The 9,999-nt window shown below is 35.8% G+C and overlaps 1 non-coding gene across 1 annotated transcript; it reads left to right on the forward strand.

The window, feature by feature from the left end:
• The first annotated feature begins 1,250 nt into the window (after positions 1–1,250).
• LOC131224474 (small nucleolar RNA R71) lies at positions 1,251–1,356 on the forward strand. The gene has a single exon (XR_009160955.1). It is a non-coding gene; the product is annotated as a small nucleolar RNA R71 (small nucleolar RNA).
• The last annotated feature ends 8,643 nt before the right edge of the window (positions 1,357–9,999 follow it).

Genomic DNA, 9,999 nt, shown 5'->3' on the forward strand with positions numbered 1-9,999 from the left:
TTGGGCTACCAGGGTCTCTGTATTTTTAGGGTACATCCTGTTTAATAATGATACACTCACTTTTTCTGTTAAGAATATTTTTTTTTCTGAACATTGTGCCGTCTCTTGACCGTATAAAGGTCCTTAAGGAATTTGGCATATGATGAGATTTATTTTATGACATCTAATAAGGGGATGTTGATTTTCACATGTTTGAGAACTTCTAAGATATCTTGAGTGTTGAATAAAAATTTGGGTGAGACCAATTGTTGTGAAAATGGAGCTACTGGCTTATACTTTTTTTTTCAGTTCTTTCTCATACGTCGTGTTGCTAGTCTCATTATCACCCTTAGATTCTTCTAAGTTCTTAGTCTTTTTTAGCCCTCATCGATGTGCTTTTATCATTCATTTTTCCACTTCTAAGAGTGGTGATGGACTTGGCTTACTCCACATGTTGAGTCGAAGAGATAGGGTCACTTATCTCACATTGTAGTTTTAGGTTAGGTAGAGGTTGGGCTAGAAGAGTCCACTCCTCCCTAACAGTTAGTTGTGACTCCAATCTTTGAATGGAAGATGCAAACATCCCTAAGGATGTTTTAATATCTTGGAATGTTTGCATAACACTCTAATTGAATTGCTCTTGATTGTGCATGAATTTTTGAACTGGATCCTCTTGGTTCCTTTTTTGTGTTAACAATGGGAAAATGATTGAAGGAAGAGGCCCTTGAGGATTTTTATCGGCATTAGCCGTTGGTCCATTTTTAAACATGAGATTTAGGTAGTTTCACCAACTAAAATTGTACATATTTGAGATTGGAGCACTGAATGGCCTTTGATAATTATTTATGCAATTAGATTTCTCATGTAACAACTCTTGTAATGTAGGAATTATAGGACATTCCTATGTCATGTGTATGTTACTTGTGCAAATACTGTAAATAGTTTCAAGGGTCTCATCGAGTTTGACCGTTTCCACTTCTTCAATTCGATGGCCTCGACTTTTCTTGTGAGGTTAACTACCCTAGCATTGACGTCATCTTCTTCCCTTAAGACATACATTCCTCCATTTTCCTTGGATTAAGTCGACTTAAGATGGGTCAACTTGGCTGAAGTATCCCAGAATTGCGCATTTTCAGTGAACATGTCAAAATAGTCTCATGCATCATCGGGATCCTTATTCATGAAATCCCCATTGCACATCATCTCTACAAATTGGTGAATGGGTGAAGTCAGTCTATCATAGAAAAAGCTTATGACTCAGCAAATTTCGTAGTCATGATGTGGGCAAGTACTTACAAGATCCTTAAATCTCTCCAAAAATTGGAAGAATGTTTCTTCCTGTTTTTGTGAAAAGTTCATGATGACCTTTCTAAGAGTGTTAGTCTTATGAACCGTGAAGAATTTTTTAAGGAACTCTCAAGTCATCTTAACCCATCCTAATTGATCTCGATCTTAAGGAGTGAAGCCATGACTTGGCCTTCTCCTTCAATGAACAAAGGAACAATTTTAGTCTTAGGGTATCATTCGACACATTATTGAAGTGTAGGGTGGCTACAATCTCATTAAACTCCTTGAGATGTAGATATGAACTTTCAGAGTCTAGTTCATAGAATTTTGGAAGTAGTCGGATCACTCCCAGTTTTAAGTCTACGTTACCTGCATTATGTGAAAAAATCATGTAAGAAGGGGTGCTCGTCCTAGCTGGTTGTAAATAATCACATAAGGTTCTAGCTAGGGGACCATTGTGCACATCATTCTCATCTCCTTGTTATTTATAACTCCAATCGGGTTGATTCTCAGCCATGTTTTCGACCAATTTAGATGATCTTAGGTGTTGTTTAATACGACGATGGATAGCCAATCCTTTAACTAGTCCTCGTTCACTTAAGTGACGAAGAGTGTTATCACAAACCCACTTGGGCATGAACCACTCAAAGCCTAATTCTAAACCTAAACCTACTTTTACAAAAATTAAAACTTCTACAACGAAATAAGAAATATAAAATAAACTAAAGCAAGAGGGTTAGAAGGATGGTACCCGATTGACAATTCTAGATTAGATTATGTGAAACAAATAAACAATGTTAGTATCTGAAATTCTAAAAAAATAAATCATAATATAGAAACGTAGAGAAAACTAATCTTAATCATACACAAATTCTAACTCTAAGGTATTTCAGAAACATGCAGCCGAAGTCCTCAACAATGGCGCAAAAAACTTGATCAATCTAAAAGGATAATAACCCAAGTGCAGGGTTACGATGTAGTTTTAACTCAATGAGACTGAGATCGAATCTGTAGGAATTTATATTTATGTGTTCTCCAAAACACTTTAAAATTAGAATTAAGCTAACTATAAAATTAGTGTAGAATAAGTAATGATGTAAATTGGGTAATGTAAAAAGAAAAATCAAGAGGAGAAAACACCAAAGTGCCAAGGATCCACTTAGCCATTCTTAATGCATAATTCACTTGATACAATTAGATAACTCAACTGAAATTAAAGTCCTATCCTATCTAGTAAGATAATAGAGCGGTTAATTCATCAATCACAAACCAAAATAGATATTGAACTTCAATTGGTTCAGTTCCCACATAAAGCACAAAAGTATTAATCGTAGGGAATTCAAAGCATCTATTTGCCCTTAGCCTACAATGGACCAATGAATTTTATATGTCAATTCCTTGCAAAAGAGATAAGCCCACAATCTTAACCTTCTTAATCATCCAAAGTGCCCAAAGTCGACAATGGATAAAAGTAAATTAAAACTAAAGTTTTATTCAAACCAAATTCAAAAAAGGATTCAACATTCAAACCAATACTTAAATAAAAATAAACTAAAATATTAAAAATCATTACAAGATTCACCTCTTAGTCCTAGCTAAGAGATTTAGCCAACTATTATCATAGAACATAAAGATTGGCGAAGAAGAACTACTTCGTGGACACTCCACAACTCCATCTCTCTCAAACCCTAAATCGTACCTAAAAGAGCCTAAATCACCCATTTAAATAAGAAAAACTTATACCGACTTCACACTGACTTTAGATTTTCACACTTTTATTACACTTCGGTCACATTGAACATCACTTTGGTCACACCGAATTTATCTCCCACTTGCAGTCGTATTTTCTCAAAATTCTTCTAAAATCTGTCTTCCTTAGGTTGGACCGAATGCTCCTTTGGTCACACCGAACCTTCAAACTGAATTAAGTTTGGTTACAGCCGAATTAGATATGAAAATTACATTTTCTTGTTGGACTTTTTGATGCACTTTCGGTCAGACCGAACCAATCTTAGGTGGGACCAAGAAGTCTGTTATTTTTTTTAATGTATTGTGTGATTTTCTAGGCATTTCTCTTTCCTTGGAACTTAGTTTCCATACATATTTGGCACTTGAATTCCTCAATAATGACCTCCATAGATCCAATCCTTCACTTAGTCATTCTTCGAACATTAAATCTTAGCTTTAATCGTGCTTTTCATCATAACTTTCTAAATCACCTTGCATAAAAAAAAACACATGTAATTAGATCAGTTTAACACACATATACATATAAAACTAATGCACAATAAAGGAGAAATATACAATATTTCACACTCAACAACGACCCCAATAAAGATGCAAATATGAGACCGGTGTTAGTGCACTGGTTCACGTACCTTGTTTGTTAATCACGTGAGTCCGTATGTCATGTAATCAGTTAAGCCATTAGAACCTGAAGACTAAAGACATAAGAGGACGTAGAGCATCAAGGAGCAAAGAATATGTATATGAGGTTCCTTGGTGACCTTAACTTTGATTCAAAATAACTTTTATAAAAGGGCATTCGGTTCTTGGACAAACTGAAGAGTTTTTGGTACAATAAAAAGCTAGGTGATTGTACATTCATATCTCCCATCCTATACCTCTAATCCCATGAGTTGCAAGTCATCTTCCTTGATATTAACACTATAATAAGGATTCCAACCTCAACCTTGAAGATAAGTTTAAATTCTACCATTTTCTAGAGTTTAGACCCAACTTTATTGGTATATCCTTTATCTAAATCATTTAAAAAATCCATCTAACTGAATCCCTTAAGATTACAATATTCTATTAGTTGTACGAGATTTCACAATCCTCCCATCACCTTGGTCACCTCAGTGGAGCATTGTATGCAAGGTATTTGATCTTGGAGCCAAAGCATTGGCAAGCGTCAACATCAATGATCGAGAGAGCACAATGGGAGCTGATTGAAGCACGAGAGAGCATCGATTAAGCAACTTGAGAGGGCACTACAAAAGGAGCTTAATCTGACAAAGTAAGCTATCATATTGTAAGAGTCCACACACCCATTATTTATGTAGAATTGATTGTAGAGTTTGTAACCCAAACTCGTGTAGGCTCTTGTGTAGGACTGTATCACCACCAACACGGGCGAGTACGCATATAAGTCCTTGTGTAGGTCACTAATATGGATATGTACGTGGTAAGTCCTTGTCTAGGCCATTGATACAAGTGTGTACATGGTAAGTCCTTATGTAGGCCATTGATACGAGTGTGTACATGGTAAGTCCATGTGTAGGCCACTAATATGGGTGACTACATGAGTAAGTCCATGTGTAAGCTTCTCGCAAGGGATAGTATGTCCACCAGGAGTGGAGTAGGAAAACTGAACCACTATACATGCTTGTGTTCGGAATTATTAATTGCGTGCATGTTTAATTCATTCTTACGTGTTTGATTAGGTAAATTATTTAAATGCTTCAATTGAATTGTATGCTAGGCACTTAACTTGTAAAGCACACATGAACACACTACTTTGATTATAGACTAGTTGCATAATTGACATATCTTTAGTAATTGGACCCACTATTGGATTGGAAGCCTTAGTGTTAATTGCCTTGTTTAGTTTAAATTAACATATTAGTTTAAGCAATAGAGTTTTGATTGATTTTTAAAAAAAAAATTGTCCTAATCACCTCTCTCTAGGACAACCATTCATTCTATAGCTCTGCTAAACTTCCGCATGCAATCATGGTATCCCACCATGTAATTTCAACTGATAGTTTTCAAATTTATGGTAGTGTCTCCAATGGATAAAGGATGGAATGGGTTTGTAGACTTCTAACCGACTGCTATTTGGATAGAGAAGATTGCAGATCCAATGAGCGATTGTTGCAAGGAGGTATGAGATGGGTTTTGATGATGATGATGATGATGGTGGTTGAGGTTCAATGACAATGCTATGCTAGAAATATAAACTATGATCTGTTGTAAGGTGGTTAATGACATGCAATGGCGATGAGTTCAGCCTGCAATGGTGAAGCCGAGTTTGATGAGTCCAGAAAAGGGCTAGTGAACGGGGTTTGCTAAAAATGGGAACAGTGAGGATCTGCGTTTACGATACGGTGGGTTCATGATTTAGGTGTTAGGTTTGAGTTTAGGTCTTGGTGCCGGAGTTATTGGAGTTGGTGTGATGCGGTCTGAAAAGCAGAGGGGCTATCGGGAAACATCAGAACATAGTGGGTTGACTTTATGAGCATTGGAATGTGGCGGGTTACCACTAAGATGCAGGTCCTGCATGACCTTCGGAAGAAAAAAAGAAGGAAGAATGGGGAGAAAGAGAGAGATTCTACTAGAGTTTTAAAAATAGTAGCTCTAATACTATATTAAACTAGAAGAGACTATATTGTGAAATTGAAACTTATTTATTTCACTTAGAATAAGGAGAAATATCTAGAAGATGTGAAAGATTTGTGAAAATTTTGTAGAGATCTTAATAGATACATATGTTAACAATGCAGAAAATATTATAATCTATTAAAATTATTCTATTCTACTCCAATGTTAAGATTGACTAATAAGGTTGACATGAGAAGGAGAAGCAAAATGAATTTTCCTCTCAAGTGAAGATATAATGTTTCTTAGGTTCTAAAATGGCATGTTACTTGGGTTTTAAAATGAAAATTGGAAATGGTCATTTTTAATGAAATTTGAATAAATGGAAATTGATTTTTCATTTTTTTTTAAGTGAAAAAATAAATAACAAACATTTTATTTTCCTTTTTTATGTTGGTGCATTTATGAATGGTATGTTATAGCTAAATAAAGAATTTTGTGCATATAATTCAAGTTTACTGGAAGATATAGAAATGTGCCTCTGGAGTTTATGTGATCATTGTGTAATTCTCAAATGGAAGAGAAATTTTAGAGGATAATTATAAGACCAACCATTATTTATGGGACAAAATATTGGGCGATTAAGAAACATATGTTCCTAAGATGAATGTAGCTGAAATGAGAATGTTAAGATTGATAAGTGGCAAGATGGGAAAGAATAGAATTAAAAATGTATGCATTGAAAGGAACTTAGAAGTAACACCGATAGATTATAACAGGAGGGAAAGTAGACTTAGAAATTTTGTTCATATGCAGCAAAGACAAAGAATTGTGTTAATAAGAAGCAAGTTGGGACAATTCGAAGGCTTTAACAAGAAAGAAACAGTCCAAAAAGGTTGTGGATGGAGGTAATAATAAAATCCTTAATAACCTTTTGTTTAACTAAAGGTGTGGCTCTTCATAGAGTAGAATGTCATATTATGATTCATGTAGCCAACTCCAATTAATTAGGATAAAGCTTAGATGATGATGATACTTGTTGTACTATAGTTAAATAATGACAATCGATTAACTAATGTTAACAACCAGTGATTAAAAACAATTTGCACTCACCTATCCATATAAAAATTGCCAATCATAAAAGGAAATATTATGCTAGAAGAAAGAGTTACAATTAATTATAAATATAAAAACTTTCCATCGTGAAAGAAATTAAAAGCATACCAAATTACAAAAATAATGAAGCAAACATTTCTATTTTTTCCTATGAAAACATAGTTAACTAGGCATGCCTATCGAACTTATTAAAGCTTTTTTGTGAATAATAATTCCAAGTCACAAAGAGCTCCCCAATGTACATCCCTTGCAATCACAATAAAAAAGTAGCACTTTACAATAACAATAATAATAATAACAAAAAAGCTTATACTTTATAATCACAATTAAAAAACCTTACAATTATGTTAAAAAAATTATTAGCCTGTTTGATTTTCCAATTTCATATGAAATATAAGATAAATGAGCCGTCATTATCATTTGCAAGTTCTTGCTTAAATAAAAATTATGGCTCACAAATTGAGAGTCAAATACACTAGTAAAGAAAGGAGATAAAGTAAAATGTGATCATTACAGTTTCACATTATAAAATCACCATTTTTATAGTAATTTCATGTTCAAACAAAATGTAACAAAATCATTATTACAATCAAATGCACATGATGTGACTACAAAATTACAAGAATAAATAATTATGACCCATTTATAATCATTTACCATTGTAATTGGAAGACCAAACAACTTTATGTTTCCTTTTTAATCACCATAAAAAAGCCCATACTCTCTTTACAAAAAAAAAAAAAAAAGAAAAAAAAGAAGAAGAAATAGTCTTCATCTTACTCCAAAAAATGGTACACATGTTAGGAAGTCCTCATCCCAGATACACATATTATCAAATCCATGTAAGATAAATCCTATAAATATACAATTATGATAAGTAAAACGAAAACAATAATATATAATATTGTCATTTAGTTGGGTCCTCACTCATGCCTGGGTGGTATACTTACAAGAGTTTCAACATGAGGTCTTGGTTGCAGTACCCATGGTGGTAAAATTCTACTGTGCTGTGAGTTCTTGAGTGTGGATGGAAAATTGATAAAATATCTATTTCCCATTTAAAGATACTCCCAATCTATCCGTTGATCAAGTGGGCTACACATGCATGAAGAAAAGAAATAGATAGTTTAGATGAATGAAACCAACGGTCAAAATGAATGGATTGCCTGATAGAGCATTGGGAATGCATATTAGTAGAATATATATAACAAATGCATATGTAGAATTGGGTCGGGCTAAAACGACCTAACCCAAGCAAAGTAGGCCTTGTGAGGCTCAAGCCCAGCCCACAGGCCAAGCTAGTAGGTCCAAACCCAGCCCAAATCCAGGTGGGCAGGCTAACCGGCCCATTACCACCTGTCACATGCATATGGGTCTCAGTTAAAGGAGACCACGCACGTAGCCATCGCCATCAAATATATTGTAGGAGAACTTTAGGTGGTGAAATGATATGGCGGGATTGGTGAAGCCTCATGCTGTCAGAGATGGGCTGAGTGTATACTGGACAGAAAAACCTTCCAAAAAAGCTCAGGCCCATCTATGATAGTTATGGCCCCCATCAATTAAATTTCACCACCAGAGGTGGGTGGTGAGGTCCTCAACACCCAATCCTTAGTCGCTTGCCTTTGGCCCATCTAATTCTATATGGGACACACGTACATATATGGAGAGATGATTTGAACACTGGGTATTATTATTCAAGGGATATAGTTCATGAGTCATATGGAATGGACGGTTAATATCATTTTTCGGTCGGGGCATGATTTGGTGTTACCGGTACTGGGTAGATGTGGGGTCCACATGATGCATGCATAAAATATGAGCGGATTAGATACCGAACACTTCGGTAGCCAAAAGGCTACTGAAGTGACGTGGTGAAATACAATTGGTTAAATGCCAAGAGCTTGTTTCCGCGCAATTAATGCTCTTTCAGTTGGAGACGTCTCTCTCCGTTTTGCCGCGTACACACTCGGCCACACGCCATTTTCAAGTTATTTCTTTGTTTCCCTGTCATTTAAGTTCTTATTTAAGTGACGTCATCACTTTTCGTGGGCGCCACCATGATGTATGTATGTATTGTATCCACACCGTCCATCCATTTCGTGAGATCATTTTAGGGTATATTCCAAAGAGTGGGAAAGATCCAAATTTCAAGTACACCCTACCATAGAAAAGAATGGGGATTGAACGCCTACCATTAAAACCTCTTTGGGTTGCAGAAGCTTTCAATCAAGCTAATATTTATGCTTTACCTTACTCCATGTCTTTTTTAACTTATAAAAAGGTTGGATCTCAAATAAACATCATGGTCGGCCCTAGGAACGTTTCAACGGTGGCTGTCATTGTCCCACGTCCCACTGTGTTTTCTGTGGTGGGGTCCACCTTGAAATTTGGATCTGCCTAATTCTTTGGTTCACTCCCTACAATGATCTGTCCAAATGGATGGATGGTGTGGATACAGGATATACATCATGGTGGGCCCAAATAACGTGACTACGTCACATCAGTAGCTAGACTCACTACAGTCTGGTTCGGTAGCCAACCTCCTTCCGAAATCGGATTGAGAAACTCGCTTTTATCGTTACGAGTAAACTCAGTTGTGCCTACTGAGAATGTAAGTAAGTTATTAACGCCGTCCATCTGTTTTTACGGATCATTTTATTGGTTGAATCCAAAATTTAAGTATAAAAAATTCTCAAGTAAACCACACCACAAAAAACAGTGGGAATAATGAGTTCCATTGTTAAAACCTTTTCAAGGCCTACAGTGATGTTTATTTTTCATTCAACCTATTCATAAGATCACACGGACATGAATGAAGGTAAAATACAAATAACAGCTTAATCCAAAACTTCTGTAGTCCCTAAGAAACTTTCAATGGTAGAATTTCAATTCACACTATTTCCCTTTGTGAGGTCCACTTAAGATTTAGATACATTTCAGTTTTGGGCTCAAGCCATAAAATTACCTTTTAAAATAGATGGAAGGAATGGATAAAATATTTCAATCACGGTGGACTCAGATAGTTTACTCAGTACGGTTAGGGCACCGATGTACTCAGCACGCAATCTGCTTCCCCCGCTTCCGTTTCCAATGGACGCAGATCGCGGCCAAAGCCATCCGCATGAACTTCGTCAGTATGCTAGTTGGGGGCACACCACGATATTTGTGAGATATCTACTCTCCATCCTGTTTTTCCATATCATCTTAGAATGTAGGCCCAAAAATAAGGCAGATCTACAAATAATATGGGCCGTACGGCTGGAAACAGTAAGCGGGGAAATTCCTGTAGTTGAA

Source organism: Magnolia sinica, chromosome 13 (genome assembly GCF_029962835.1).
Source record: "Magnolia sinica isolate HGM2019 chromosome 13, MsV1, whole genome shotgun sequence".
NCBI classification, from domain to species: domain Eukaryota; kingdom Viridiplantae; phylum Streptophyta; class Magnoliopsida; order Magnoliales; family Magnoliaceae; genus Magnolia; species Magnolia sinica.